Source organism: Salmo trutta, chromosome 1 (assembly GCF_901001165.1).
Source record: "Salmo trutta chromosome 1, fSalTru1.1, whole genome shotgun sequence".
NCBI classification, from domain to species: Eukaryota; Metazoa; Chordata; class Actinopteri; order Salmoniformes; family Salmonidae; genus Salmo; species Salmo trutta.
This window is the reverse complement of record NC_042957.1, coordinates 23,941,301-23,948,545: the sequence shown is the minus strand read 5'-3', so window position 1 is coordinate 23,948,545 and position 7,245 is coordinate 23,941,301.

The window sequence follows — 7,245 nt, the reverse complement described above, 5'->3', positions numbered from 1 at the left end:
AAGCAAGTCCCCACAGCAATGTTCCAACATCTAGTGGAAAGCCTTCCCATAAGAGTGGAGGCTGGGGACCAACTCCATATTAATGCCCATGATTTTGGAATGATATGTTCGACAAGCAGGTGTCCACATACTTTTGGTCATGTAGTGTAGTTATTCCCGATCTATTATGATGGTCTGTGTCCCACCGTTTTTCAGTTAAAGTGACAAAACAATGTAGTAATTTATGGTACTCACATAATGTAACATTGACTTCTCGCTCTGTAATGGCAAGTCGTAGGCTTAGTACCCTCTTAAACCCCTTTAGCTCATAGTGAACAACCACAACACACATGGTTATGGTCTTCAACCTTAGGACCTGGATAGGGTATGGTGAGAACAATGAAGGAGTCTGAAACCTTAGTTTTAAAATAGTTTATCTGGTGCTTCTCTCTTCAATACAGTTTTCAGTTGGCTCTCTCTCATTCAACTGTCTGGGCTACTCTTATACAATTCTATATAGCAACACACACAACAAAAACATATATTTTTTTAAGTTATCTTACCTCATGAATACATTTACCAGTAATTATCAACGTCTCCCTAACAACAGCAAGTTCCAATGTTTCCTTTTGTTTACACTGGTCGTGTTCGTAAATTCAGTCTGGATTGCCATCCTGCGCTCAGTGTGCGCTCGTAAATTAAGAGCGTTGTCAGATTGTCCTTGTATATTCAGAGCGCACACTGGACGCTCTGGCCGAGGAGTAGGATTGATCTTTTCGTAAATGTATCAGTTATTCTGCGCTCTGGCACACTCAGACGAGAGTGTTCTGAAATAGGAGTAGATAGCTAGAGTGATTTTACGAACGCACCGAACGTTTGTTGGTCCTGTTGCCATGACTAATCCGTTACATGTAAGGGATTACAAAAAAAACGTAACTATAATCTGATAAATTACCAGCAAACATATTGTAATCAGATTACAGATACGTTTGAAAACTAAATGATTTCTTCGAGGATTACTTTAAAATTCAGAAAGGATGTTTTCGAAAAAAAATATTTGACACTTCTCTGTTTTATCAATGACATTCAAATCAGTATTGAAAAAGGCGCACATTTCAATTTGTTCCACCTGAGCGAGTCTGACCACAAGTCAGATCATTATGATGACACACCAAATGTGTTTGATGGATCGCGGGAAAAGAGCAGGAATAGGCTTTTGTAGGCTACAGTCCAAACTGTCTCCCAATGGAGCAACTGCTGTCGGCATCCAAAGATGATCCTATTTGAATAAACGCTTGGAGGTAAGGATGACAGCAGTGGTGTAGTCTACGGTGATACGGATATCACTTATTATTGATATCTATATAGCGCACTGATGTGAATCACACTGCTGCTCTCTCATTTACAGTGGGGGAAAAAAGTATTTGATCCCCTGCTGATTTTGTACGTTTGCCCACTTACAAAGAAATTATCAGTCTATAATTTTAATGGTAGATTTATATGAACAGTGAGAGACAGAATAACAACAAATAAAATCCAGAAAAACGCATGTCAAAAACGTTATAAAATGATTTCCATTTTAATGAGGGAAATAAGTATTTGACCCCTCTGCGAAACATGACTTAGTACTTGGTGGCAAAACCCTTGTTGGCAATAAGAGGTCAGACGTTTCTTGTAGTTGGCCACCAGGTTTGCACACATCTCAGGAGGGATTTTGTCCCACTCCTCTTTGCAGATCTTCTCCAAGTCATTAAGGTTTCGAGGCTGACGTTTGGCAACTCGAACCTTCAGCTCCCTCCACAGATTTTCTATGGGATTAAGGTCTGGAGACTGGCTAGGCCACTCCAGGACCTTAATGTGCTTCTTCTTGAGCCACTCCTTTGTTGCCTTGGATGTGTGTTTTGGGTCATTGTCATGCTGGAATACCCATCCACGACCCATTTTCAATGCCCTGGCTGAGGGAAGGAGGTTCTCACCCAAGAAAAACACCCCCAAAGGATAATGTTTCCACCTCCATGTTTGACAGTGGAGATGGTGTTCTTGGGGTCATAGGCAGCATTCCTCCTCCTCCAAACACGGCGAGTTGAGTTGATGCCAAAGAGCTCCATTTTGGTCTCATCTGACCACAACACTTTCACCCAGTTGTCCTCTGAATCATTCAGATGTTCATTGGCAAACTTCAGACGGGCATGTATATGTATTCTTGAGCAGGGGGACCTTGCGGGTGCTGCAGGATTTCAGTCCCTTACGGCGTAGTGTGTTACCAATTGTTTTCTTGGTGACTATGGTCCCAGCTGCCTTGAGATCATTGACAAGATCCTCCCGTGTAGTTCTGGGATGATTCCTCACCGGTCTTATGATCCTTGCAACCCCACGAGGTGAGATCTTGCATGGAACCCCAGGCCGAGGGATATTGACAGTTCTTTTGTGTTCTTCCATTTGCGAATAATCGCACCAAATGTTGTCACCTTCTCACCAAGCTGCTTGGCGATGGTCTTGTAGCCCATTCCAGCCTTGTGTAGGTCTACAATTTTGTCCATGACATCCTTGGAGAGTTCTTTGGTCTTGGCCATGGTGGAGAGTTTGGAATCTGATTGATTGATTGCTTCTGTGGACATGTGTCACACTCTTCTTCGTCAGATGATAAAGAAAAATCATTGTCGGACCAAAACGCAGCGGGGTTATGTGCACTCATCTTCTTTTATTGAATTGGCAAAGAAGGAAAAAACAAAATAAACACGTACACAAAACACAATGACGAATAACAGGCCGGTAAGGCATTAAGGCTATACCTAGCACAATCTCCCACAAACTACAAACACACACACATACCTATATATAGGACTCTCAATCAGAGGCAACTAGGAAACACCTGCCTCCAATTGAGAGTCCAACACCCAATGACCTAAACAAAGAAATACTAATACTAGAATGAACATAGAAATACAAAACATAACATAGCCCAAAACCCGGAAATAATAAATCAAACACCCTTCTAAACAACCAACCACCCCGAACCACATAAAACAAATACCCCCTGCCACGTCCTAACCAAACTACAATACAAATAACCCCTATTACTGGTCAGGACGTGACAACATGTGTCTTTTTTACAGGTAACAAGCTGTGGTTAGGAGCACTCCCTTTAAGAGTGTGCTCCTATTCTCAGCTCGTTACCTGTATAAAAGACACCTGCGAGCCAGAAATCTTTCTGATTGAGAGGGGGTCAAATACTTATTTCCCTCATTAAAATGAAAATCAATTTATAACATTGTTTTTTTTCTGGATATTTTTGTTGTTATTCTGTCTCTCACTGTTCAAATAAACCTACCATTCAAATTATAGACTGATCCTTTCTTTATCAGTGGGCAAACATACAAAATCAGCAGGGGATCAAATACTTTTTTCCCCACTGTAGCTATTTGCGCCCTATACGGATTGTGGTTGTTGTGGATGGCTGTTCACAAATCTAAATGTGCATCAAAGCCAACAATGGTTGAATTTTTAACAGTGGACAGCCAGTGAAAATGCACTCTTGCAACAGCTAAATATTGCAGATCCAAGCCTACGGAATAAGAATTGGGATTTTATTGCTCTATCTAGTTCATGCTGATCCCCAAAAAATCCATAGGCCTAATGGACACATGCTCAAACTTTCAATAGTCTTAAAAGGGGCAATCTGTAGTTGCTACATCCATTTTTGGATTTATAAATTATATATATCCATTGATTCTTGAAGAAAGTAACTTCTAAATGCCTCATGAGCTTACTTCAACTGTCACACTACATGAGAACCCAAAATATAAGTTTGTAGCTTCATAACATGGTTAAAAAATATATATATAATGGAAGGTCAGTCCTTGCATCCATAGCTCTGTCTATTAATCTGAGAGTGGTTACATTTCTCCACACCCATCCCTCAGTTTTTTACCAAAACAGAGGCCCTCAGCTTTTTACCAAAACAGAGGGGGGCCAACCATTTTGTTATTGTTTCATCTGTGGATTTGCCCTTTAAACAGCTGCATATTATCAAGATATCAAAGTGTCACCAACAAAACAGTAAACAATAAGCCTATAGCAAATGCAGCATATGGCATTCATTTTTTCACATGTAAATAGCACTTTTCAGTAGTGCTCAAAGCATGCCATTCCATGAGCGCAGCTTTTTTAAACTCGAATCAATGAGCCCAATCAGTCCTCTATGACAACAAAATCATAAACAACAGAGTAGGGCTGGCTAATAAATCCATGGTTTTGGCGTCATGCTCAGGTAAAACAATTTGGCTAATCTATACTTCCATATTTCAAAGTCCTATTATTGAAGATCAAGGTGTGTAACATTTATTGGAATGACTGAAATTCTGATAGACTTTGTTTTTTAATGTAAAGATTTAATTTAATCGTATTATTATATGTAGTAGAAAGTGATGGGTTAGAAGCCTACATAATCAATCCATAAAGTAAAATTTAACATCCATATATGGCCAGCTATGTAAACTTTAACATTGATTTATCCTGCAATAGATGTAATTCAATTGGTAACATACATTTTTCTCTTCTTCTAATACCTATTAAAAGGGGAAAGTAATCTAAAAGTAACGGAATGTAATATGATTACGTTACTGAGTTTGTGTAATCCAAAAGTTACGTTACTGATTACAATTTTGGACAGCTAACTAGTAACTTTAACGGATTACATTTAAAAAGTAACCTACCCATATACACAACCAAAAGTATGCGGACACCTGCTTGTGGAACATCTCATTCCAAATTCACAGGCGTTAATATGGAGTTGATCCCACCTTTGCTGCTATAACAGCCTCCACTCATCTGGGAAGGCTTTCCACTAGATGTTGGAACATTGCTGCAGGGACTTGCTTCCATTCAGCCACAAGAGCATTAGTGAGGTCGGCAACTAATGTTGGGTGATTAGGCCTGGCTCTCAGTCGGCGTTCCAATTCATCCCAAAGATGTTCGATAGGGTTGAGGTCAGGGCTCTATGTAGGCTAGTCAACTTCTTCCACACCGATCGACAAACCATTCTACCATAGAATGGTACCATGGTACTGCCATCATACTTCAAAGCTAAAATCACAGTACATTTCCATGATTCAGACTATACCATGGTATAAGTGAAAGTACCATGGTATGAATGAAAGTACCATAGTAGTACCATTGTACATTTTTGTAAGGGAAAAGTCGTAATTTTCTGTATTTCTGAAGAGTTACTAAAAGCAATAAACCAGATATGTATAGACAAAGTAGTAAAATAACTATGTGTTGACTAAAAGACAAAACAAAATAAAAAAAACATAATTCTGGACTTCCCATCATATTTTCCCTCCATTAGGGGGCTTGGATCACACATTAAACTATCCTTTATATAAACAATCCAATCTGTCACAGACTCACCATTGTAAAGCAACAGAGTAAAGTCCAGCGGGTCTGCTAGCTAACTTGTTAGGCTACGTTTACATAGCTAGATTGGGGAGACAAACAGATGGCTAGCTCACTCACATCCCCTGGATTCAAGAGTAAATCACAGATTTAATCGTTTACTGCATTCTTAAGGGTGTTTAGCCATGCAAGGGCTATTTGGGATTAACTGGGTCTATGGTATATTTCATGAGTAGCATAAATTGTTGGGTTGAAGAAGTGTTTTCACACAACTGCATTAGCTAGCGCTCTGGTCTAATAGGTAATCAGGCAGGAAATGGCAACCTCTGGGACTAAGAGGGTGCCTGTTTAAAAACAAACATGGCCAAAGACCCAACAACCTCCCCGTAATCCGAATTTACAGGGGGATTAGGCTTTCTGGCCAACATGGGTTACTAAAATAATTAGCAGGGTTGGTTCAGAAGGTGTTATGCAAATGCTGGTGTAGTGGATGTTGTTGGTAGGTGTATTGGATTTAATTGGTAGGTGTATTGGATGTAGTTGGTTGGTGGTGTATGTAGTTGGTTGGTGGTGTATGTAGTTGGTTGGTGGAGTGTATGTAGTTGGTTGGTGGTGTATGTAGTTGGTTGGTGGAGTGTATGTAGTTGGTTGGTGGAGTGTATGTAGTTGGTTGGTGGAGTGTATGTAGTTGGTTGGTGGAGTGTATGTAGTTGGTTGGTGGTGTATGTAGTTGGTTGGTGGAGTGTATGTAGTTGGTTGGTGGAGTGTATGTAGTTGGTTGGTGGTGTATGTAGTTGGTTGGTGGAGTGTATGTAGTTGGTTGGTGGTGTATGTAGTTAGTTGGTGGAGTGTATGTAGTTGGTTGGTGGAGTGTATGTAGTTGGTTGGTGGAGGGTATGTAGTTGGTTGGTGGTGTATGTAGTTAGTTGGTGGAGTGTATGTAGTTGGTTGGTGGAGTGTATGTAGTTGGTTGGTGGAGTGTATGTAGTTGGTTGGTGGAGTGTATGTAGTTGGTTGGTGGAGGGTATGTAGTTGGTTGGTGGTGTATGTAGTTGGTTGGTGGAGTGTATGTAGTTGGTTGGTGGAGTGTATGTAGTTGGTTGGTGGTGTATGTAGTTGGTTGGTGGAGTGTATGTAGTTGGTTGGTGGAGTGTATGTAGTTGGTTGGTGGAGTGTATGTAGTTGGTTGGTGGAGTGTATGTAGTTGGTTGGTGGAGTGTATGTAGTTGGTTGGTGGTGTATGTAGTTGGTTGGTGGAGTGTATGTAGTTGGTTGGTGGAGTGTATGAAGTTGGTTGGTGGAGTGTATGTAGTTGGTTGGTGGAGTGTATGTAGTTGGTTGGTGGTGTATGTAGTTGGTTGGTGGTGTATGTAGTTGGTTGGTGGAGTGTATGTAGTTGGTTGGTGGAGTGTATGTAGTTGGTTGGTGGTGTATGTAGTTGGTTGGTGGAGTGTATGTAGTTGGTTGGTGGAGTGTATGTAGTTGGTTGGTGGAGTGTATGTAGTTGGTTGGTGGAGTGTATGTAGTTGGTTGGTGGAGTGTATGTAGTTGGTTGGTGGAGTGTATGTAGTTGGTTGTGGTGTATGTAGTTGGTTGGTGGAGTGTATGTAGTTGGTTGGTGGAGTGTATGTAGTTGGTTGGTGGAGTGTATGTAGTTGGTTGGTGGTGTATGTAGTTGGTTGGTGGAGTGTATGTAGTTGGTTGGTGGAGTGTATGTAGTTGGTTGGTGGTGTATGTAGTTGGTTGGTGGTGTATGTAGTTGGTTGGTGGAGTGTATGTAGTTGGTTGGTGGAGTGTATGTAGTTGGTTGGTGGAGTGTATGTAGTTAGTTGGTGGAGTGTATGTAGTTGGTTGGTGGAGTGAATGTAG